General features: G+C 38.2%; 2 protein-coding genes and 3 long non-coding RNA genes across 9 annotated transcripts in view; 4 read left to right on the top strand and 1 right to left on the bottom strand.

The window, feature by feature from the left end:
• LOC100702154 (immunoglobulin lambda-1 light chain) overlaps nucleotides 1-26165 on the top strand; it is a 95331-nt gene that overhangs the window by 40982 nt on the left and 28184 nt on the right. The gene's annotated exons all lie outside the window — the stretch shown is intronic.
• Nucleotides 1-26165, bottom strand: part of ccdc177 (coiled-coil domain containing 177) — a 198558-nt gene that overhangs the window by 156159 nt on the left and 16234 nt on the right. The gene's annotated exons all lie outside the window — the stretch shown is intronic.
• LOC106097400 (uncharacterized) lies at nucleotides 1815-4695 on the top strand. The gene is made up of 4 exons (XR_003215194.1): nucleotides 1815-1968; nucleotides 2087-2243; nucleotides 3279-4447; nucleotides 4556-4695. It is a non-coding gene; the product is annotated as an uncharacterized LOC106097400 (long non-coding RNA).
• LOC112843085 (uncharacterized) lies at nucleotides 11492-12897 on the top strand. Of its 2 annotated transcripts, XR_003215200.1 has the most exons (3): nucleotides 11492-11545; nucleotides 11622-12197; nucleotides 12384-12897. It is a non-coding gene; the product is annotated as an uncharacterized LOC112843085 (long non-coding RNA). The 2 variants fall into 2 exon arrangements; XR_003215199.1 differs by having other exon boundaries at nucleotides 11622-12897.
• LOC112843084 (uncharacterized) lies at nucleotides 20079-20356 on the top strand. The gene is made up of 2 exons (XR_003215198.1): nucleotides 20079-20196; nucleotides 20305-20356. It is a non-coding gene; the product is annotated as an uncharacterized LOC112843084 (long non-coding RNA).

The raw sequence follows: 26165 nt of genomic DNA, 5'->3' as shown, positions 1-26165 counted from the left end.
CATTACAATATTAAAGGTTTACCTGGTGACCTGCATAACGCAGAAAAACAAAATGAAAAAGTTTTCTTTAAGGTAAATACTGTTCAATCACTACCCACAGCTCATGACCTTAAGTGTGGTTTGAGAAAAATGTAAATTTTCAAGAAATTGAATATAACTGAAAAACTTAGTGGGTTAGAAAATGACATTATACCGTTCATAGGAACCCAGCAGTATCACATAAAATGCCCATATAATATATTTGAAAATATCGGTCATAAAGAAAACTTTTTTGTTCTAAAAACAATTTAGAACCAAGTCATTTCATAACCTGGCAGTATGTCTGTGGCGTAGTGGCTATTCAGAGAACACAGCAACAGCACTGGATTTGCCTCATGGGAGGGGTTTACCAAGAAATGGCCTATGAATGATCAGCAGAACTGAATATACAGTTATGAAAGCATAGACAACTCAACAGCTCTGTTCTTGAGTTTAGTTATGCAACACAACATGATAATCACTTTCTTCTGCATAAGCTTTAACATTATCCTGGTGTCAGGTAACACACTCTTGTTAACTTTTTTAATTTTTCAAGATTTACTCTCATTCTATATTTTGTATTGATCTGAGGTTGCTGATTATTAATTTTTACAGGTTCCTCACTCAGTGACCAAGTCCACCAGAATCCTGCTGATATGTATAAAGAACAAGGAGAAACAGCAGAAATCACCTGTTCACACACTATAGTCAACTACAATGTAATCCTCTGGTACAAGAAAACAAACAGCCAACTGCAGCTCCTGGGATACATGTTGGGAACAAGCAAATCTCTAGAGTCTGGAGTGACTGTGACAATGGATGGGAGTGCAGATAAAGACAAGAACAGCACACTGATAATTAAAGATCTCTTCATGAACAGCAGTGCAGTGTACTTCTGTGCTGCTAGATACCACAGTGCTACATATCACTGACACTCAATACAAAAACCTCCTCACTGTCTTGTCATCTCATAGCACACAGTTTCTTGCACCTGTATTCTAACCAACAAAGTTTTGTGATTATGATCCAGTACAGGAATGGGAGGTTCTTAGAGTGACTTAAAACCTTTTATAAATAGCAGCAGGCTATAATATTTACAATATCGGCCGTATCTCATTGTATCACTATGAGTGCTTGTAGAATTTGTTGACTCGTCTCTCCGTCTCCAAGGTACATGATGCTTGCAAGAGATAGCTAGACTTTAAAGATTGCCTCATCTCTCTGTTTGACAACCAATGTGATACAAGAAAAGACTTGACTTTTGTCTTCCCAGTAGGTGGCGCTGGAGCTCAAGAAATACTGGTATCAAAACTTGTGTGGGCATGTTCAGCTTTCTCTCCTCTGTGTGTTCTGCTGAGACAGGTGGAGATTTCTTGTTAACTGGTTTGCAGAAAATAATGCGTGCAAATTGGATATTTGGACAGACAGAAGCATCTTAATTTCCAGGTGACAGCCACCTCACCCCACTGCTTGCTTCCCCTGCAAACAACGAGCCAGCAGTTAGATTGCTACTAGCATTGAGTGTTTGTGTGAGAAGTCTGAGTATAAGCTAATAGTTGAAATGTGAAAGCTGAAAAATGCATTCTGAAATCTTTGTGTTTTATATTACTGCCAACATGAGTGGTGACTAAGCAAAGAATACTTCTCTATTTATAGTTCAGGTAAAGACATCTGAGCACTCTGCAGTGCAGTAGTGTGCACTCTGAAAGGAAAACCCCTCCCATTAATACAAAAACTCAAAAACATCAAAGTGGATTGTGATCTCTTAAATAGATGCCAGCCAGCATAGTGCTCACTTCACTTTCCTTAGATCTTAGTTCAGTATGGTCACACAGTTGATCTGAAGTCAGATCCCAGTGATTTAAATCCTAAAGACTTAGGCACACAGTTTGACATGTTATCAAAGGAAGGTCAACATGATTAATTTTCTCTTTTTCTGTTGCCTAACAGGTAATAACGTGTTTAGAAGATCTTATTCTAGGTAAACATGGAAACTGATCAGATTATATAAATGCGTCATATGTTTTGGTTTAAACTGAATGGGTTTTTTTTAAATATTTTTATCCAGGTGTATGTCTGGGTGTTGAGGTCCGTCAGTCTCCCTCTGAGTTCATCACAAAAGCTGGATCCAAAGTGGAGATTTTTTGCAGTCATGAAAAGACTGACTACAGGATGATGCTCTGGTACCAGCAGCTGCCTGGAGAGACAGCTATGAAACTCATCGGGTATTTGTCCTACAAAGATCCCAAATTTGAAGAGCAATATGATGATTTCAATATCACTGGAGATTTAAGTGTGAATACAGTAAAAAAAAGGTTATCTGATTGTTCAAGTCGCAAAACAAGAGCACAGTGCAGCGTACTACTGTGCAGCAAGTAAAGCACAATGATAAAAAGTCCCTCTGAACTGTACAAAAACTCTGCATTATTTTTCATCATTGTGGTTTTTGAGAAAACACACTCTGAAGCACCTGCTTTTGTGGTTGTCTAGTGGCTTAATCTATCCATAGAACAACATGCTAACACACCCATGTTTTAGTCTTATCTATCTATTCATGTTGTTCAGATATGTACTGTTTATATAACCAGGAAGGAAGTCCAAATAATAAGTACAACTTTAAATCACAAAAGTAGTAAAAGCATTCATGCCTCTACAAGCCTCATGAAACTTTTCTGCTAAGATTTTCAAACATATCTTCATCTCAACACACATGTACATGCTTTAATGCCATGAAGTACATAAGGATCCTTAAAGGTGGTTCAGTATAAATACCCACAGTTTGAGGTTATTACTATTCAGGTAAAGAAGAATTTTATCTAGTTTCATCTATTAGCCAGCAAAAAAACCATTGAGAACGGGGCTCTAACCGTGAATGATTTACAGCAGAATGACAGCGGAGTGTATTTTTGTGCTGTCAGCAAACACAGTGATGTGAGAAGCAGGAGAAGCTGTACAAAAACTGCTCAACAATTAATCTGATATTAGAAATTTGATATTCATGTCCTCCAGTAGGTGGCGATGAAGCTCAAGAAATACTGATATCAAAACCTTTAGCAGCTGGTTTCAAGAGGAGGGCGTCAATAAAAGTGTGCATGGGGAAAATGTTCATATCACTCACTGTTCTGTTTTCAGACAGAAGCTCATCATGCCGACATTATTCAGTTTGTTTTGGCTCACTGGTAATCAAATGCATCATCCAAGTATCCCAGCTTATATTATCTTTCGTTTATATGCTGATTACTCATGTTCTCTGTTTCTAGGTGTTTGTCTGGGTGTTAAAGTTTCCCAAACACCTGTGGAAGTTTTCAGAAGACCTGGAGAAAATGTCCAGCTGGTCTGCAGCCATGAAAAGACCGACTACATGCTCATGCAGTGGTACCAGAAATCCCCTGGAGACCAGGCTCTGAAGCGCATTGGACATTTATATTACAACAACAAAGAGCATGAGGAAGTGTTTAAGACACATTTTAATATTAGTGGAGATTTGAGTGGAGATAAAGCAAAGAACGCTTCTCTGTTTATAGTGGACCTAAAGGCACCTGAGCACAGTGCAGTGTATTACTGTGCAGCAAGCTATGCACACTGAGAGGAAAACCCCTCCCTGTAATACAAAAACTCAAAACCATTGAAGTGGATGGTTTTAAACTAACATACTCCTCCCCACATCTTGGTTAGATCCCAGCCAGTATAATTTTCACTTCAATTTTCTCCTCAATGTCAATCAGTCAAAGCCCAATATTTAGATCCCTAAAAAACATAAATTGGAGGACAATATGATCCCTATTCTCTTTCTCTGTCTGACAGATAATACACTGTTTGCATAAGATAAGATTATCTAAAAGTGTAAATGTTATGATTTAAGCAAAATTGGGTTTTTTTAACGTTTCTACGAGTCTTGAGGTTCCGTCAGTCTCCCTTTGAGTTCATCACAAATGTTGGTTCAGATGTTCTGCGGCCATGAAAAGACTGACTACAGAGTGATGCTCTGGTAACAGCAGCAGCCTGGAAAGAAAGATATGAAACACCTTTTCTTTAAACTTCAAAGTTGTCACATTTGAAGACCAATTCATGATCATTTCAATATCACTGGAGATTTGGGTGGGAATAGAGCAAAAAAGGACCCTGTCCCTAAACAGCACGGCAAATTTCAGAGCCTATGAAGCTGTCACAGACAAAGAAAGAAAATAACAGTGTGTACCACAAACACAGAAACACTATTTATTTACATGAGGTGGCCGTATGTCTGCATGTCTGCCCATTTTCCTGGTGGGAGGGTTTAACAAGAAATGAGATATGAATAATCAGCAGAACTGAATATACAGTTATGAAAGCACAGAGAACATAACAGTGGTGTTCCTGAGTTTAGTTATGCAAACCAACATGGTAATTACTTTCTTCTGCATAAGCCTTAACATTATCCTCGTGTCAGGTAATGCACTCTTTAACTTTTTAAGTCTTCAGGATTTACTCTTATATTGGAAATTTCACAATGATCATATTTCCGATGTTTTTTTTTTTGTTTGTTTTTTAAACACAGGTTCTTCACTCAGTGACCAAGTCCACCAGGATCCATCTGATATTTATAGAATTCAAGGAGAAACAGCAGAAATCACCTGTTCACACAATATAGACAGCTATAATATAATCCTCTGGTACAAGCAAACAAAAAACAACCAACTGCAGCTCCTGGGACACGTGTATTCAACAAACCCATCTGTAGAGCCTGGAGTGACTGTGACAATTGCTGGGAACGCAAATAAAGACAAGACCTGCACACTGACAATTAAAGATCTCTTCATGAACAGCAGTGCAGTGTACTTCTGTGCTGCTAGATTCCACAGTGCTACATATCACTGATACTCAATACAAAAACCTTCCAAATGGTAGTTTTTATCTCTTACAGCTCACAGACACTCGCACCTGTATTCTAACCAACATTGATCTTGTGATTATAATCCTTAGACTTAAAACCTTTAACCTCCACCATAATAAATAATGACAGGCATTAATATGTACAATGCCAGCTATCACACTGTAGAGTATCACTATCATTCTTCAGGTGCTTTTCACATTTGTTGTCCCATCTCTGTGGCTTCAGGATACATGATTGATGCAAGAAATTGGAAAAAAAAAAAAAAAAAAAAAAAAAAAGTCATAGCCATTTGTACTGGTACATTCAAATACCAGGAGAGACTGAGGTCTCATCATCTACACATTCTTTGGTTGGAAACATAAAAACAAACATTCAGGCAGCAGAAAAGACATTGAGATCTCTTAATGTGAATAATATGCAGCAGAATGACAGTGGCATGTATTTTTGTCCTATCAGCAAACAGTGACGTGAGAAGCAGGAGAAGCTGTCCAACAACCACTCGACAACTAATCTAACGTTGGAAATGACTTGACTTTCATGTCCTCCCAGTAGGTGGCACAGGAGCTCAAGAAATACAGGTATGAAAACCTGCAGCAACTGGCAAAATGTAAGAGTCACTCAGGGTTCAAACAGGAGCTCATCATGTTTATCAGACACCCGGAGACAGAGTCCGACAGGTCCTAACCACAGAAAGACTGAAATTCCATGGAGCCCAAGCCATGAAGTGCACTGGACATGTGAATTAAAACAACAAAGATCCATGAAGATGTGATGTTTTTTCTACCATTACAATGAGTGGGTGTGTTCAGCTTTCTCTCCTGTCTGTGAGAGATCAGCATTACAATCTGAAGTCTTTGTGGTTACAGTAGCTGAAAGCATTTTGTAGATAATCCTTGTAAATAGTAAACTTTAAAATTGTATTCACTTTACATATCGAGCAATTTGTAGCTAACTTTATAAGGAGGAAGAGGCCCTTTTTTATTCAAATATTTCATTTTTTGTTTCTTGGTTTTTGAGAGTTAGAGAATAGTCTTGAGTTTGCTTATTATTTTGTAAGGGAAGAACAAAGATGATTAGATGTTTTTATTTGTTTTGGATTGCATATCTTCAAAGTGACAAACTGCTGCTCATAAACTTGGATTTTTCTGTGCTGTTGACCTTTTCATAGGAGTGGTATGTGGGCAGCAATTGCACTTGATGTAGGCCCAGGAACGAAACGTCAGAATAAAAAATTATTTTAAAGTGATTTGAGTGGAGAGGAAGAAAAGAATGGTTCTCTGTCTATAGTTGACCTCAAGTCACCTGAGCACAGTGCAGTGCATTACTGTGCACACTCAGAGGAAAACCCCTCCCCTTAATACATAAACTCAAAACCATCAAAGTGGATGGTTTTGAACTGATCATACTTCCCCGACCTCTTACATACCAGCCAGCATAGTGTTCGCTTCGCTTTTCTTTTAGGTCTTAGATAGTTCAGTGGGATCACACAGTTGATCTGAAGTCAGAACACAGTGATTTAAATCCCTATAAGCCTTAGGCACATAGTTTAACATATTATCAAAGGAAGGTCAACATGTTTAATTTTCTCTTTTTCTGTTGCCTAACAGGTAATAACTTTACTTAAAATGAGATGATCTTGACATGGAGGTGGTTTCTTTAAATGCGTCATATGTTTTGGTTTAAACTGAATGTTTTTTCATTTTCTATCCAGGTGTCTGTCTGGGTGTAGAGGTCCGTCAGACTCCCTCTGAGTTCATCACAAACGTTGAAACCAAAGTGGAGGTTTTCTGCAGACATGAAAAGACTGACTACAGGGTGATTCTCTGGTACCAGCAGCAGCCTGGAGACACAGCTATGAAACTCATTGGGCATTTGTACTTCAAAGATGTGAAATTTGAAGACCAATATAAAGATCATTTCAATATCACTGGAGATTTGGGTGGGGATACGGCAAAAACCAGTTCTCTGATTATCAAAGTTGCACAACAAGAGCACAATGCAGTGTACTATTGTGCAGCAAGGTATGCACAATGACAAAAAGCCCCACTGAACACTACAAAAACTGCACGGGTTTTTTTTGTGTTTAATTTTTTTTTGTTTACATTTGGTGGTCTTGATAAGACAAGCTCTTAAGCACCTGCTTTAGTGGTTTGTGGCCTAATCCAGTCATGTAAAAATGTATTAATATACCTTTGTTCTATTATCATTTATCTAAGCGTGTTATTAAAAGTATGGATTGTTTATAAAACCAGGAAGAAAGAAAAAAATAGCAAAAAATAAGTACAGCTTTAATTCACATAAGTAGAAAAAGCAGACATGACAGACCTCCAAGCCTTATAAATGTTTGTATTCTCTTTTGTTCCTACCAGGTGGGGCAGACCTACATCTCAACACATACACTGTATTGCCAAAAGTATTCACTCGCATCCAAATCATTGAATCATTGGTTTTAGGAGATGGTGATGAGCATTTTCCATAGTTTCTGATATTCTGCAAGTTAAACAGTAAAGAATCAAAAGCCAACATATTTTTAGCTGCAGTTTCAGTTTATTTATATAATATCTGCTGTGCTGATATCACATTTGTTTATTCCTTAAATGATATGATGCTGAGTGAGAAGGCACTTACAGAAGACACTAAACATGACTTAAATACTGCAGTACAGCCATTATTTTACAGTAACTCATCTTATATTGCTGCTTGACTATTACATTTCTTGTTTTATCTTTAATTTGTCCATCACTTCTCACAGCAGGTGAAGTCAGGTCCATAAGCATTTGGACAGTGACAGTTAAATACTGCATGTCACAGTCTGCTAATTATACATGGAAACATCAGATCGTTGTCAGGGCAAAACAATATACAGGGTGGGCCATTTATATGGATACACCGTAATAAAATGGGAATGGTTGGTGATATTAAAGTCCTGTTTGTGGCACATTAGTATATGTGAGGGGGCAAACTCCTCAAGATGGGTGGTGACCATGGTGACCATTTAGAAGTCGGCCATCTTGGATACAACTTTTGTTTTTTCAATAGGAAGAGGGCCATGTGACACATCAAACTTATTGGTAATGTCACAAGAAAAACAATGGTGTGCTTGGTTTCAATGTAACTTTATTCTTTCATGAGTTATTTACAAGTTTCTGACCACTTATAAAATGTGTTCAATGTGCTGCTCATTGTGTTGGATTGTCAATGCAACCCTCTTCTCCCACTCTTCACACACTGATAGCAACACCGCAGGAGAAATGCCAGCACAGGCATCCAGTCCGTAGTTTCAGGTGCTGCACATCTCGTATCTTCACACCATAGACAATTGCCTTCAGATGACCCCAAAGATAAAAGTCTGAGGGGGTCAGATCGGGAGACCTTGGGGGCCATTCAACTGGCCCACGACGACCAATCCACTTTCCAGGAAACTGTTCATCTAGGAATGCTCGGACCTGGCACCCATAATGTGGTGGTGCACCATCTTGCTGGAAAAACTCAGGGAACGTGCCAGCTTCAGTGCATAAAGAGGGAAACACATCATCATGTAGCAATTTCAAATATCCAGTGGCCTTGAGGTTTCCATTGATGAAGAATGGACCCACTATCGTTGTACCCCATATACCACACCAAACCATCACTTTTGTTGTTCCGACAGTCTTGGAGGGATCCATCCAACGTGGGTTAGTGTCAGACCAATAGCGGTGGTTTTGTTTGTTAACTTCACCATTCACATAAAAGTTTGCCTCATCACTGAACAAAATCTTCTGCGTGAACTGAGGGTCCTGTTCCAATTTTTGTTTTGCCCATTCTGCAAATTCTGTGCGCCGATCTGGGTCATCCTCGTTGAGATGCTGCAGTAGCTGGAGTTTGTAAGGCTGCCATTTGTGAGTAGCTAATATCCGCCGAAGGGATGTTCGACTAATGCCACTCTCCAGTGACATGCGGCGAGTGCTACGCTGTGGGCTCTTGCTGAATGAAGCTAGGACAGCCACTGATGTTTCTTCATTAGTGACAGTTTTCTTGCGTCCACATTTTGGCAAATCCAACACTGAACCAGTTTCACGAAACGTAGCAAGCAGTTTGCTAACTGTAGCATGGGAGATGGGTGGTCTCGTAGGGTGTCTTGCATTGAAATCTGCTGCAATGACCCGGTTACTGCGTTCACCAGATATCAACACAATTTCGATCCGCTCCTCACGTGTTAACCTCTTCGACATGTCAATGGCTGTGAACAAAGAGAAACTTGTAAATAACTCATGAAAGAATAAAGTTACGTTGAAACCAAGCACACCATTGTTTTTCTTGTGACATTACCAATAAGTTTGATGTGTCACATGGCCCTCTTCCTATTGAAAAAACAAAAGTTGTATCCAAGATGGCCGACTTCTAAATGGCCACCATGGTCACCACCCATCTTGAGGAGTTTGCCCCCTCACATATACTAATGTGCCACAAACAGGACTTTAATATCACCAACCATTCCCATTTTATTACGGTGTATCCATATAAATGGCCCACCCTGTAGAGTATGACTATGATTCCTCAAGTGCTTTTCACATTTGTTGTCTCATCTCTGTGGCTTCCAGTTACATGATTCATGTAAGAGATTAAAAAAAAAAAAAAAAGGAGCTCCCCTTTCAGATGAAAATATGCTTCTCTTTTTATTAATATCCTCTGGAAGGCCTTTTGAGTTATTACACCACATCTACTGTCAAACTACTGAAACAGTTGCTCAGGAAACATCTTCTGCATTGAGTTAGCTATGACAACAATCATTTTAAAAGGAAAAAAAAGCAACTTCTGAGCTGTCAGCAACTTTGGGACTTTGAACCTTTGAATAAAATCACCTTTGACACAGCTCACGGTCACTGGTGTGGTCTGAGAAAAATGTAGCTTTTTCATAAATCTGGATATAGTGGATAGAATTCAGTGATAGAAATGAAAAATTCAAGCATATTAATGCAGCATCAATTTTGACCCAATGGTGCTGCTTGAAGCTTGGATGCACAGCTTCCTGAGCAGATAGCAGATAGTTCTGCATAGATGAAGGAAAAGATGATGAAGATGTGCAAGGAGATACAGAAAAACATAGTAAGGTGCTGAAAAATGACAGTCTGTTACAGGTAGAGGCTGCTCAGAATTCACTGCATCACTGCCCATTTTTTGATGGGAGGGTTTAACCAGAAATGACAAATGAATGATCAGTGTAGCTGAATACACAGTTATGAAAGCACGGAAGACTTAACATGCAACTTCTTGAATATAATCATGCAACACAATATGATAATCACTTTCTTCTGCATAACCTTAAACATTATCCTGGTTTCAGGTAATGCACCTTTTTTACTTTTTAATTTTTAATCCTTTACTCACATATTTGTTGTTTTATATTGTTGTGGGATTTTTTTTGTTGACATTTTTCACAGGTTCCTCACTCAGTGACCAAGTCTTCCAGACTCCAGCTGATATGCATAAAAATCAAGGACGAAGAGCTGAAATCAACTGTGTACACAAGATAGCTAACTATGATCGAATCTTGTGGTACAAGCAAACAGAAAACAGTCAACTACAGCTCCTGGGATACATGTTAAAAACCAAAGACGTGTTAGAGCCTGGATGGATGGTTGAAATCAAAGGGAGTGCAGATAAAGACAAGACCTGCACATTAATAATAAAAGATCTCACCCTGAACAGCAGTGCAGTGTACTTCTGTGCTGCTAGTTACCACAGTGCTGCACATCACTACACCTCAATGCAAAAACATCTTCACTGTTAGTCTTCTTACAGCTCATAGCTGCTTGCACCTGTATTCTAACCAACATTGGTTTTGTGATTATAACCCAGTAAGGGAATGGGAGGTCCTTACTGTGAGGACAAGCCTTTAACCTCCATCTTCCATTATAAATAGCAGCAGACTTAAATAATGGAAATCTCTCTCATCACATTGTACAGTAACACTATGATTGCTCAACCGGTCATCGCTTTCATATTCTCATCTCTGTGGCTTCAAGGTACATAAACATTAATCATTTTTGTTCCTGTAAGACCTGAACACGTTTGCTCAGAGCATTTTTAATATTCATTTATATTTTCTTCTTTCAGGTTTTTCCCAGGATGTGATTCAAGAACCTGAAATCAGATGGAGTTATGTTAACAAAGCTGCAGAGATGAACTGCAGCCACAACAAAGATATAACTCATAACCAGATGTACTGGTATATTCAAAGACCGGGCGAGACCATGAGGCTCATCGTCTACACAGCTTTGGGTGGGGTGCCCGACTATGGTGGGGCGCCTGAAAACAAATATTCAGCTACAAAAGCAAAAGCTGAGAACGGCGCTCTAACTGTGAATGATTTGCAGCAGAATGACACTGGTGTGTATTTTTGTGCTGTCAGCAAACACAGTGATGTGAGAAGTAGGAGAAGCTGTACAAAAACTGCTCAACAATTAATCTGATATTAGAGATGACTTGACTTTTATGTCCTCCAGTAGGTGGCGATGAAGCTCAAGAAATACTGATATCAAAACCTTTAGCAGCTGGTTTCAAGAGGAGGGCGTCAATAAAAGTGTGCATGGGGAAATACTCAAGTCACTCACTGTTCTGTTTTCAGACAGAAGCTCATCATGCTGACAGTATTCAGTTTGTTTTGGCTCACTGGTAATCAAATGCATCATCCAAGTATCCCAATTTATATTCAGTTTATATGCTGATTACTCTTTTTCTCTTTTTCTAGGTGTTTGTCTGGGTGTTAAAGTTTCCCAAACACCTGTGGAAGTTTTCAGAACACCTGGAGAAAATGTCCAGCTGGTCTGCAGCCATGAAAAGACTGACTACGTGCTCATGCAGTGGTACCAGAAATCCCCTGGAGACCAGGCTCTGAAGCGCATTGGACATTTATATCACAACAGCAAAGAGCATGAGGAAGTGTTTAAGACACATTTTAATATTAGTGGAGATTTAAGTGGAGAGAAAGCAAAGAATGCTTCTCTGTTTATAGTGGACCTAAAGGCACCTGAGCACAGTGCAGTGTATTACTGTGCAGCAAGCTATGCACACTGAGAGGAAAACCCCTCCCTGTAATACAAAAACTCAAAACCACCCACTTTAATGGTCTTATGGATCTAAACTGAACATACTCCTCCCACCTCTTGGTTAGATCCCGGCCAGTATAGTGTTCACTTTATTTTCATCTTAAAGTTTAAGACAAATCAGTAAAGTCCGACATCCAAACATAGCAAGTTCAATTTAAAGACACGTTATCAAAGGAGGGTCACAATGATTGTTTTTCTCTTTTTCTGGTGCCTCACAGGTAATACCTTGTTTGCACACCATAAGATCCTGTTGACATTTATATTGTGTCATTAAGTGTATCATCTGTTATAATTTAACCAGAATTTTTTTATGTTTGTCTATTCAGGCGATGTTAACATGGAAATGGTTTCATTAAATGTGTCGGGTTACGGTCTAAATTGAATTTTCTTCATTCTCTATCCAGGTGTCTGTCTGGGTGTAGAGGTCCGTCAGACTCCCTCTGAGTTCATCACAAATGTTGAATCCAAAGTGCAGATTTTCTGCAGCCATAAAAAGACTGACTACAGGGTGATGCTCTGGTACCAGCAGCCACCCGGAGAGACAGCTATGAAACTCATTGGATTTTTAAACGTCAAAGCTGTCACATTTGACCAGGACCAATATAAAGATCATTTTGATTTTACAGGAGATTTAAGTGGGGATACCGCAAAAAATGGCTCTCTGATAGTCAAAGTGGCAAAACATGAGCACAGTGCAGTGTACTACTGTGCAGCTAGATATGCACAATGACAAAAAGATTCTCTGAACATTACAAAAACCCCACGGTCTGGAATCATCAGTGGTTTGAAAAAAGAAAAACTGATTTGAGACACCTGTTTTTGTGGTTTTGGTTTTTACTTTTGATACAGTTTTGCTGGCTTATGCCAATTTTACCAGACTAATGAGATTTCTAATGTGTAATAAAAACTTAAAAGCGACACAAGTTTTTTTGATAATTCAGGTGAAATAAGAGAAGAGAGATTAACGCTGGATCTTAAGCTTACAGTAATTCATCACCAGAAAAATAGATGGTAAGTTTGTTAGTTTTAGTTTTACAATGAAACAAATCTTTGCATCTTGACGTGACCAACAGTGAAACAGTGAACATTAGCAGAACAGAAAATACGGATAAAAGTTAAATAGTAAAGAATAAAAAAGTATATATTTCTCAGTTGTGGCTTGAATATACAGATTCAGAATTATTGGGCACAATTTTTGTAATTTTGTCTCTGTAAATCACCACAGTGGACTTTAAATTAAACACACACAAAAAAAGATGTGATCAAAGTGCTCACTTTCAACTTTAATTCAGTGGATTTATGGCAAGCACTGCTTTAAATGTTTATGAACTACAGCTTTGAACAGTCTCCCATTTTCAGTAGTTCACTGACTGAGAAGTAGTTTCATGGCCATGCGAGCCTGTTTAGTCAAAGAGTTGAACTGTATTTGGTAGCTTCAAACTCATAATTCAGTATAAAATCTAAAGCGATATCAGTGCAAATGAAAGAGGACATAATAAGGCTGCGCCTCCATCCCCACAGACCACCTTCATGTTGGATATGAACATGTCGCTTGACATCAAACATGAAGCCTTTAAACTTGTTGTTTCCATCATCATTTCTGTGCTCTTGAATTAAACGTATCATTGAACTGTGATGATGACAAAAACTGTCTGCAAAATTAACAAGCTGATCAAAGCTGTAGCATGTCAAACATTATATTTCTTAATAATTACATTCAAAAAATAATATTTCAAAATAATCTGAGAAATTTTAAAACAATTATGGCTGTGTACTTGTTCATCATGTTAACCAATAGGAAAAATGACTGTGTTTTGCAGAACATCCGCCTGAAGGGGTGCTGCATCAAAATGCTGTTTGTTGCCAAACTGAAGAAATAGTTGCTGAGAAGTAGTTTTTCATTGTGGTAGTAGTAGTTTCATTGCCTGTGACAGACAAATGTTTAATAAAATTACAAATCCTAATAACTTCTGTCTTGTATTCCTGAGGAAATAACCATCCATTAGTTTATGATTTCTGTTACACATCTCTGTTCAGTTTAGTTCTTTGAAGTCCTGTCATAAGGTGGCAGTATGTCTGTAGTGTAGTGGCTCTTCAGAATCCACTGCATCACTGCCAATTTCCTGATGGGAGGGTTTACCCAAAAATGACATGTGAATGATCAGCAGACTGAATGCACAGTTATGAATGCACAGAAGACATAATGTTCATGAATGTAGTCATGCATCACAACATGATGATCACTTTCTTCTGCATAAGCTTTAACATCATCCTCGTGTCAGGTAATGCACTTTAACTTTTCCATTTTCCAAGATTCACTCTCATATTCCTTGTTGTAATTTGTTGTGATGTTTTCATTGATATTTTTCACAGGTTCATCACTCAGTGACCAAGTCCACCAGAATCCAGCTGATATGTATAAAAATCCAGGACAAACAGCAGAAATCACCTGTTCACACCGTATAGATACCTACAATCAAATCCTCTGGTACAAGCAAACAAAAACTGGCCAACTGCAGCTCCTTGGGAACAAGCAAATCTCTAGAGCCTGGAGTGACTGTGGCAATTCGTGGGGACGCAAATAAAGACAAGAACTGCACACTGACAATTAAAGAGGTCTTCATGAACAGCAGTGCAGTGTACTTCTGTGCTGCTAGATTCCACAGTGCTACATATCACTGATCCACAATACAAAAACCTCCTCACTACCAATTTTTATCACTTACCACCTTGCACCTGTATTCTAACCAATGTTTTTCTTGTGATTACAATCATGAATAGGAGATCCTTGCTGTGAAGCAAAGCCTTTAACTTTCACCTACTATTATAAACAGTAGCAGGCTTAAAAATTTGAAATAGGTGCTATATCTCATTGTAGTCTCACAATGATTGCTCAAATCCTCATTACATCACATTAATAATTCCTTACTGTGAAATAACTGAAGTAATACCTGTAGCCATTATAAATAGCAGCGGGTTTTAATATTCACAACATCAGCTGCATCTCCTTGTAGATATCACTATGATTGCTCAAGTGCTCATAATGTTTGTTGTTGCATCTCTGTGGCTGCAACTTACAATATTTATCATTATAAGTTTCAGGTCATAGACTTTATCAGCAAAGTGTCAGCATGAGTCATTATTTCTTCTTCTGGTGCCTGACAGGTAATAATGCCTTGTTTGCACACAATAAGCCCTTCAGAAAGTGGAATTTCTTTCCTTAAATGTCTCATCTCCTTTTCTTTAAATACAATCTTTTGTCATTCTCTATTCAGGTGTCTGGGTATTGAGGTTCGTCAGTTTCCCTCTGGATCCGACATCAGTGATGACCCCAAAGTGCAGATTCTCTGCAGCCATGAAAAGACTGACTACAGGGTGATGCTCTGGTACCAGCAGCAGCCTGAAGAGAAAGCTATGAAACTCAGTGGGTTTTTACACTACCAAGCTGTCACATTTGACCAAGACCAATATAAAGATCATTTCGATATAAATGGAAATCTGGGTGGCAACACAGCAAAGAACGGCTCTCTGATTATCAAAGTTGCACAAAAAGAGCACAGTGCAGTGTACTACTGTGCAGCTAGAGAAGCACAGTGGCAAAAAGTCCCTCTGAACTCTACAAAAACTCCACATTCATTCTCAAACACTGCATTAGCTGTTGTTTTGTGGTTCGATTGATTTGTATAAAACTGTACCGATACACCCCTGTTTCTAATATCTTTTAAGAATGCATGTTACTTAGAGTAAGTACTGCTTACATTAACAGGAAGAAACCTGCAAATAGCAAAGAATTTGAGAAGCTTTGCTTCATTTGACTAAAAACAGCACACATGCTCTTCCTGACCTTTTTTTTTTCCTCACTATTAACGTTTGCAGTCCCTTTTGAACTCACCACCAGCCCTCCCCCCCCCCACCACACACACTCACACAATCTGTTAACTGACTTTTTTGCACTTTACACACCCCTACCTCTGTAAGACATGCTGCTCTATGGACAATCTTTTTTACTCCGGGTTTACAAGCTGCTACACTGGTCACTTTAAACCACTCATAATTATAAATTGTAATTTATTTTTTTTTTAATTTATTTATTTTTTTTTAACCTGTCCCGTTTGGCTCTTTTGCCATCAGAATTATTGTCTAAAGGCGAAGAAAGATGCCCAACGGATTTACTTTACCAAATGGACCATCCCAGCCTTGCCGTAATGGTCCATCTGATTCACCTTTTATTGTTTATTTTATTTTCACTTGCTGAATATGGGACAGACTTGACTGGTGGAAAGAAAGGGGAGAAAGAAAGAGGGAAAGAAAAAAAAAAACACCTGAGAAGAGGGACGGGGAAAAAGGGCAAAAAACAAAAACCAACAGAATAAGCAGACAAAAAAAAAAAAATACATATCGATCACCTGGATCACCTGTTGAGAAAGAAAAAAGAAAGCAAGCAGAAGAAGACAAGAGTAATAAACAAGATCACAATGATATATGGGAATATGACAGTAAATACTAAATATTAAATAAATTGTAAACTGTAAATTCTAAATGTAACTCTTAAGCGTATATTTATTTATTTTCTTCTCCTTTTTTTTAATCTATTTATTAGCTCGTTTTTACACTGATGTAAATGGAGCCTCATCGTCTTGTCTCTCTGTATGCTGCACTGGATACAGCAGAGATGACAATAAAGTTTACTTGGACTTTGACTTTTGTGGTAGTAAGAGTTGCAAAGACCTCTTTATGCAGTGATCTTAGTACGTGAAATGCTACAATTCACAAATCTTAAAGACTGTGCAATGTATCTAATAATAAATTCAGGCAAAGATAAATTTGATTTTTTTAACACCAAGTATAGTAAAGACAACCAGTACATCTTTCAGTACGCCACTTTTACTCGAGTGGCTCAGAAACACTCACAGAACACAAATATGACACTTTCTCCAAGATAAAACTCCTCCCACTTGATATGATCAAATTCCAGTTACTTACACATACAGCCACTAATTATCAGTTTCTAATAATTTCTAAAACTATTAAGTTAATACAGACAAAATGATGCCTTCTTTCAATAATTTGAAATGGTATTCTGTATTCTGGATTAAATGTATCACTGAAGACTCTTTAAAAATATATTTTTGTTGGAGGGACATGTTCCATAAGGTTCTGACTTAATATTCTCTTTCAAATTTCTTTTCAGCTCAGGTCTTTGCTATTTTAAGTCCTTTAGTGAGATGGCAGAAGGTCTACAATACAGCAGCTGCTAAATTCACTGCATCACTGCCCATTTTCCTGATGGGAGGGATTACCAGGAAATGACATAGAAATGATCAACAGCTGAATGTACAGTTATGAGAGCACAGTAGACCTAAGAGGATTGTTCCTTAATCATGCGAAGCAACATAATGATCACTTTCTTCTGCATAACCTTTAACATTATCCTCGTGTCAGGTAATGCATTCGTAACTTTTCAGCTTTTCACGATTTACTCTTATACCGTTTGTTTTACATTGTTGTGGGGTTTTTATTGATATTTTTCACAGGTTCCTCACTCAGTGACCAAGTCTTCCAGACTCCAGCTAATATGTATAAAAATCAAGGACAAAGAGCTGAAATCAACTGTTCACACAGTATAGCTGGCTATGATCGGATCCTCTGGTACAAGCAAACAAAAAGCAAACAGCTTCATTTCCTGGGATATATGGTAGTAAGCCAAGGAGCACCAGAGTCTGGATGGAGGGTCGACATCAAAGGGAGTGCAAATCCACACCAAACCTGCACATTAATAATAAAAGATCTCACCCTGAACAGCAGTGCAGTTTACTTCTGTGCTGCTAGATACCACAGTACTATATATCAATGCTCCTCAATACAAAAACCACTTCACTCTTAGTTTTTATCTCTTAAAGCTCACAGCCGCTTGCACCTTTATTCTAACCAACATTGGTCTTGTGATTATAATCCAAAACTGGAATGGGAGGTCCTTACTGTGAAGAAAAGCCTTTTTTTTTTTTTTTTTTCCCTTACACGTCTCCTCTCAGCCTCATCCTCGACACAATTTGGCTGAAGTCAGAACATGGTGGGACCCCTGACAAAACAAAAACTAACAAAGTGGTTTGTGAAGGAGAGACCATGACCCTCATCGTCTATGTACCCTTTAAAAACAAACACTGAGCCAGCAAAGAAATAGCTGGAAGTGGGGCTGTTGCTGTCAATCATTTACAGCTAAATGACAGTGGTCTGTAGTTTTGTGCCGTTAGCATACACAGTGATGTGAGAAGTAGGAGAAGCTGTACAAAAACTGACCATTAAACTAATACTAGAAATGACGTGAGTTTTATGTCCTTCCAGTAGGTGGCGCTGGACTGCAGTAACTGCCAAATATTCAAGTCACCCATTGTTCTGCTTTCAGACAGAAGCTCCTCATGATGACATCCAGTTTATTTTAGCATATTAGTAATCACATTTATGATTTAGGAGTCCCACTTCATATCATCTATAGTTTTGCTCTCTTTCCAGGTGTTTTTCTTGGTGTTAAGGTCTACCAAACATCTTTGAAAGTTTTCCAAAAGCCTGAAGACATAGTCTAGCTTGGTTTGTATCCATTGAAAGTTAACTACACACTCATGCAGTGTGTAATCACAAAACTTAACAGCGTACCATACCTAAAATGGTCCATCTAAAGGCACCTGAGCACAGTGGAGTGTACTACTGTGCAGCTAGCGATGCACACTGATGATGAAATTAGTGATTAAAAAACCCTCCCCTCAATACAAAAACTTAGACCCATCAAGTGGTTTTAAACTGAACATACCTGTAATGTAAGTCTATTTAAAAAGCTGCATGTGATGTATAACTAGTCCCAAACATTATATTTGGTAATAAGGACATTTTAAATTAGCACATTCTCAGGGCAAATGCATATACAGTAGCTTAAAAGAAATATGAATACACTCTTTTTGCTGAGTCTTGAGGACTTACCCTTCCCTAAAGTCATTTCATAAGGTAGCAGTATGTTTGTGATGCAGTTCAGAATTCATTCTAGAGCCTGCCCTCAATGTGACAACAAATGGGAGTGCAAATAAAGGACAGACCTTTATTAACCACAATAACAATTAAAGATCTCACTGAACATCAGTGCAGTGTACTTCTGCGCTGCTAGTTACCACAGTGCTGCATATCACTGCTCGTTAATACGAAAATTTCCTCATCGTGTTCATCTCTTACAGCTCACAGAGACTTGCACCTATATTCTAACCAATAATCTAATCCTATATTGGAATGGGAGGTCCTTACTGTGAAGTAACTGAAGTAATGCCTGTAGTCTCCCCCTACCATTATAAATAGCAGAAGGTTTTAATATTTACAGCATCAGCTGCATCTCCTTGTGGATTATCACTATGATTGCTCAAGTGCTCATAACGTTTGTTGTCTCATCTCTGTGGCTTCAAGGTACATGGACATATTAACTGTGCAATAGATTCCTAAGCTTTCATTTTTTTAATGTATTGGTTGAGAAACATTTCTCAAAGAGTGATCAGAATTACTTTTTTTTTCCACAGGTCATTCCCAGGATGTGACTCAAGAACCTGAAATCAGCTGGCGTTTCCTCAACAAAGCTGCAGAGATGAACTGCAGCCACAACAAAGATACACGTTATACTCAGATGTACTGGTACATTCAAAGACCAGGAGAGACCATGAGGCTCATTGTGTACACAGTATTTCGTGGGAACCCGGACTATGGTGGGGCGCCTGAAAACAAATATTCAGCCAGCAAAGCAGCCATTGAGAACGGAGCTCTTACTGTGAATGACTTGCAGCAGAATGACAGCGGTGTGTATTTTTGTGCTGTCAGCATGCACTGTGGTGTGAGAAGTAGGAGAAGCTGTACAAAAACTGCCTGACAATTAATCTGATATTAGAGATGATTTATGTCCTCCAGTAGGTGGCGCTGGAGCTCAAGAAATACTGACATCTAAGAATAGCTGCCTAAAAGAAGGGGGTGTTAGTAAGAGTCAACTGGTGTTTTGTTCACAGACAGGAGCTCATCATGCTGACATTAAAACACAGAACATGCTCCACCCACTTCACTTTCCTCATAAACCTCTGTGGGGTCAGTCAGGTTATCTGATGTCAAATCCCAGCAGTTTAAATCCATAAATAAATGTTTCTTGCCAAAGAAACAACATGATGATTCATTCTCTCTTTTTCTGGTGCCTGACAGGTAATAACTTATTTGCTTACAATAAAATCCTCAGACAGCAGAAATGGTTTCAATGATTGTATAATCTGTTGCAATTTAAAAATAATTTTTTCTTCATTCTCTATCCAGGTGTCTGTCTGGGATTCGAGGTCCGTCAGTCTCCCTCTGAGTTCATCACAAATGTTGGATCCAAAGTGCAGATTTTCTGCAGCCATGAAAAGACTGACTACACAGTGATGCTCTGGTACCACCAGTCACCTGGAGAGACCGCTATGAAACTCATTGGGTTTTTAAATGCCAACACTCCAAAATTTGAAGATGAAAATAACGATAATTTTGAAATCACTGGCGATCTGAGTGCGATTACAGCAAAAAACGGTTCTCTGATAGTCAAAAAAGCTAAAGGACAAGAGCACAGTGCAACGTACTATTGTGTAGCAAGTAAAGCACAATGACACAAAGTCCCTCTCAACTTTACAAAAACTCAACAATATTTTTTATCCTTGTGGTTTGGATGAGACAAGTTCTCAAACACCTGCTTGAGTGGTTGTTTTGTGGCTTAATCCAGTCACATTTGCTAATATGTGTACTAATACACTATTTATACAACTAAGAAGGAATCCCAAATAAGCAACACACAAAAAAAACAATGTTCTTTGACATAACCATCAACATTAAGGGGTCAGAGGTCTGATTCCAAATTGTTGAGAAAAATTACCAAACCCCTTTATGAGCTCCCATAGGTGAAAAAACTGAGATAATGATATATAAGAAAAGAAGATATAAAATAGAAGGACTATGTGGGCTTGCACAGCCCAAAGGTTCGGCTCTCTTAAACTTGCTGACAAATAACATTCTTATACAGATTTTTGGGTTTGAATTCAGGTCTGTTTTTATTTTAAGTCACCTTGTCTGTAGTGTACTAGCTATTCAGTGTCCCTGTAACTCATTTTCTTAATAGGAGGGCTTACCCAGAACTGAGATATGAATGATTACAAGGACCAAACATACACTTACAGGTTTTTTTTTTACTATAGCCATGCAACAAAAGATTATCACTGTCTTCTGCACAAGATTTGTTTTTTTCACTTTCAAATTTTTCAAGACTCTCATTTTCCTTGCTTTATATTCTTTAAGGATTCTGATGGTATTTTTCACAGGTTCCTCACTCATTGACAAAGTGTACTAAACTCCAGCTGATGTGTATAAAAAAAAAATCAAGAAAAAAAACCAGAGGAAAAACAGCTGAAATCAACTGTTCAGACAGTCTAAAAAATACAATCAAAACCTCTGATACAAGCAAGTATACATTTTAATAGGATATTAGAAAAGACTTGACTTTTATGTTATTCCGCTAGGTGGCGATGGAGATCAAGGGATACTAATATCTGAACATGCAGTAGCTACTTCAAAGAGGAGGGTGTCGATAAAAGTGTCCAATGCTAAAGTTACTCAGTTTGTAGTCAAGCTAAAGGCACCTGAGCATAGTGCAGTCTACTATACACACGAAGAAAAAAAAAACCTTTTAAAATTAAACACACTCCTCCCACATCTTGGTAACATCCAAGCAAGCATTGTGTTCACAGCACTTTCCTCTTAAACCTCTGTGGGGTCAGTCATATGATCTGATGTCAAATCCCAGCAATTTAAATCTTTAAACTCTTTGACACTTTATCAAAGGAAGGACAACATAATTAATTTTTTCTTTTTCTGTTGCCTGACAGGTAATAACTTGTTTACCATTTATCTTCTGAACATGATATATATGTAATGAAATGATTTCCATTTGTTGTGATTTAAAAATAATCTTTTCTTCATTCTCTATCCAGGTGTCTGTCTGGGATTTGAGGTCCGTCAGTTTCCCTCTGAGTTCATCACAGACGTTGGATCCAAAGTGCATATTTTCTGCAGCCATGAAAAGACTGACTACAGGGTGATGCTCTGGTACCAGCAGTCACCTGGAGAGACCGCTATGAAACTCATTGGGTTTTTAAATGCCAACACTCCAAAATTTGAAGATGAAAATAACGATAATTTTGAAATCAGTGGCGATCTGAGTGGGAGTACAGCAAAAAACGGTTCTCTGATAGTCAAGAAAGCTAAAGGACAAGAGCACAGTGCAATGTACTATTGTGTAGCAAGTAAAGCACAATGACACAAAGTCCCTCTGAACTTTACAAAAACTCCAGATGATTTTTTTATTATTGTGGTTTTGATAAGAGAAGCTCTCAAGCACCTGCTTGAGTGGTTTTCTTATGGATTGATCCATTCACGCAAAATTGCACTAATATAATAAGCAGTTTGTAAAAGCAGCAAGGATGCAAGAATTAGCAAATATGTGCAACTTTCTTCGACATAACCATCAGCATTAACTGCTGACTTACTCCTGCAAGCCTTATGAATGTTTGTATTCCCTTTACTACCCCTAGGAATTGGAACAAGCTCTTGAATTGCAACAAGAGATTTAATTTCCGTCAACACCAACAAATGATCGGTCTTCTTCTTTTCTGTCAGCATAGGGTTCGTGGTACAGGGAATTCCATGGTAATTCATATTTAAAAATTCTGCATAATTTGGTACAGAATTTGGTAATGCCTCTGTGGCACTTAATGTTTAGACACAAAGCATTCTTTACAGGTTTTTGAAAATATTCAGAGAAATTTCTGAAACATTCTTTAGGCTCAAAAAGGTTTTGACAAATAACCTTCTGGTACACCAGCTGTTTTGGGGTTGAATTTTTGTCTTTGTCGTTTTCAGTCCTTAATAAATTGGCCCTACATCTGTAGTGTAGTGGTTATTCAGTGCCCACTGCATCAAGGCCCATTTTCCTGATAACAGGAGTGAGATATGATTACAAGGACTGAATGTACAGTTGTTCTTGAATATAGTCATGCAACACAACATGATAATCACTGTCCTCTGCACAAGATTTAACATTAGCCCGGTAACATGGTCTTTTTGACTTTTTCCAACATATCCTCTCATATTTATTTGTTTATATTCTGTAGGGATTCAATGACTTGACTGTTATGTACTTCCAGTAGGTGGCGATGGAGCTCAAGAAATGCTGATATCTAAACATGCAGTAGCTACTTCAATGAGGGGGGTGTCAATAAAAGTGTCCATGGGGAAAATGTTAGAGTCACTTCGTGTGCTGCTTTCAGACAGAAGCTCATCATGCTGACATTATTTATTTTGCTTTGGCTCACTGGTAATCCCATTCACTATTTAAGAATCCCACTTTATATTATCTATAGGTTACATGTTTATTGTTCATTTTCTCTCCTTCTAGGTCTTTGTCTGGGTGTTGAAGTTCACCAAACACCTTCAGAAGTTTTCAGGACACCTGGAGAAAATGTCCAGCTGGTCTGCAGCCATGGAAAGACCGACTACACACTCATGCAGTGGTACCAGAAATCCCCTGGAGACCAAGCCCTAAAGCGCATTGGACATTTAAACTACAACAACAAAGAGCATGAGAAATCATTTGAGAAACATTTTAATATTACAGGAGACTTGACTGGAAGTCAACCAAAGAATGCTTCTATGTTTATAGTGGACCTAAAGCCTGAGCACAGTGCAGTGTATTACTGTGCAGCAAGCTATGCACACTGAGTGGAAAACACCTTTCTTTAATACAAAAACTCAGAACCATGAAATCATCAAAGTGGATGGTTTTAAACTGAACAGACTCCTCCCACATCTTGGTTAGATCCCAGCTGACTACAGGGTGATGCTCTGATCCCAACAGCTGCAGGGAGACAGCTATGAAACTCACTGGGTAATTAAACTATCCAGCTGTCACATTTGCAGAACAACATAGAGATCATTTCAATATCACTGGAACTGTGGGTGGAGATGCTGCAAAGAATGGCTCAATTAATACCCAAGTCAAAGGACAGGAGCACTTTCAAAAAAGTTTTTTTGAACTTTACAAAAGCTCCACATATTTGATCATTGCTTGTTTAGATAAGACAAGCTCCCACCACCTGCTTTAGTGGTTGTATTGCAGCTTCAATGTTTCATTTTCATTTAACTATGCACATAATTTAAGTACACTTTATATAACCAGGAAGGAAGCACATATTAGCAGAACACTCCTTAACATACTTAAACAAAGCATCTCCATATGAAAGAATTTTTTTAGCAGTAGGAAACACACAGATCCATCTTTAGACGTGTGAAACTTTAATTCACACATCCTGAAATACTGTATAATTAATCACAATTTAGATTTTTTGTAACACTGTTAATAGCAAAGCTGACAAATAAATCTATTTTTAAATACAACATATGGACTAAAAGCCACATTTACACAGAAACCACAGAAACACTCACAGAAAAACACAAACATGACAGTTTACTTAGAGAAAGCTCCGCCCAGCAATCTGCAGTTTCATCTGCAATAAAGTGATGATTCTTCATCTCCTCCCTTTCCCTTCTTAAACCTCAGTCATGTCAGATAGGCAGATGGTTCTCAGTATAAACAATAGTGTGGTCCAATTTCTTCAACTCATAGCCACTAAAATCTTATATAAAGTTTCTAAACACATCTAAAGTCAAGCTTTGAATACAGACAAGATGATCTCCTTTTTAATGTTCTGGTACTTGTCAGGTAATAATTTGAAAAGGTGCTAATTTCTTTAAGTATGGAAATACTTGCACTCTGTTTTTTGGCTTGTTTCTTTAAAATGTATCAACCTTCACAAGCTAAAGTTCTCTTTTATCTTTGTTCTAGGTGCTAGTCTGGGGATTGAGGTTCGTCAGTCTTCCTCTGATATCATCGCAAAGGCTAGTGACAAAGTTCAGATTTTCTGCAGTCATGATAAAACTGACTACAGGATCATGTTCTGGTACGAGCAGTCGCCTGGAGACACGGCTATGAAACTCATTGGGTTTTTAAACTTTGCAGCTGTCACAGTTGAAGAACAATATAGAGATCATTTCAATATCACTGGAAATCTTGGGGGCGATTCTGCAAAGAATGGCTCACTAACTATCCAAGTCAAAGGACAAGAGCACAGTGCAGTGTACTACTGTGCAGCAAGCAAAGCACAATGACAGAAAGCTCCTCTGAACTTTACAAAAACTTTTTATCATTGGTGGTTTTGACAAGACAACCTCCCAAGCACCTGCTGTAGTGGTCGTCGTTTGACTCGATCCATGTTGGATGTTTTTAAAGCACATACTGTTTACAAAACCAAGAAGCAGACACACTCCTACAAGCCTTACAAAGGTTCACATTTCCTTTTCTGCCACTAGGAGTTGCAAAGACATCACTAAACATATTCATGCAGTAAGACACTAATGCAGTACTCGTGAAATACTCTAATTCAGATATCCTTAAAGACTGCGCAGCCTAAGTAATGACAATTTGTGGTTGTTATAGTCAGTCAAATAGGAATTAAGTCAGTTTTTCAATATGTAAACAAGAATGTTGTGTTATTCCAGTACACAGAAATCTTCAGGGAAACATCAGTTGAAGAGAAAACTCCTCCCAGCAACTGTAAAGCGATGACGTTTCATCATCACATCCTTTCCTTCTTAAACCTCAGTTATGTCAGCTGGGCTGTTAATTCTTAGTATAAACACTTGATGTGATCTAATTCTAGTCGTTTAAATCCACTAAACTCTGTTATAAAGTTTCTAAATGCTTAGAAAGTCTTCTAAAGGCTTTATGTTGTTAAAGATAAAATGATCTGCCTTCTAATTTTCTGCTGCCTCCCAGGTAATCATTTTAAAAGATGTCAATTTCTTTAAGCCTGGAAATAACAGATTTTTGTATTTGTTTTAATTTATCAGCTAACAAAAAGTTCTCTTTTCTTCTTTGGTCTAGGGGTTTTTCTCGGGCTTGAGGTCCGTCAGTCTTCTTCTGATATCATCGCAAATGTTAGTTCAAATGTGCAGATTTTCTGCAGCCACGATAAAACTGACTACTATGTGATGTTCTGGTACCAACAGTCGCCTGGAGACACGGCTATGAAACTTAT

This window comes from Oreochromis niloticus, linkage group LG19 (genome assembly GCF_001858045.2).
Source record: "Oreochromis niloticus isolate F11D_XX linkage group LG19, O_niloticus_UMD_NMBU, whole genome shotgun sequence".
NCBI classification, from domain to species: Eukaryota; Metazoa; Chordata; class Actinopteri; order Cichliformes; family Cichlidae; genus Oreochromis; species Oreochromis niloticus.
The sequence above is the reverse complement of the archived record's forward strand: the minus strand, read 5'-3'. Positions and strand labels throughout refer to the sequence as shown.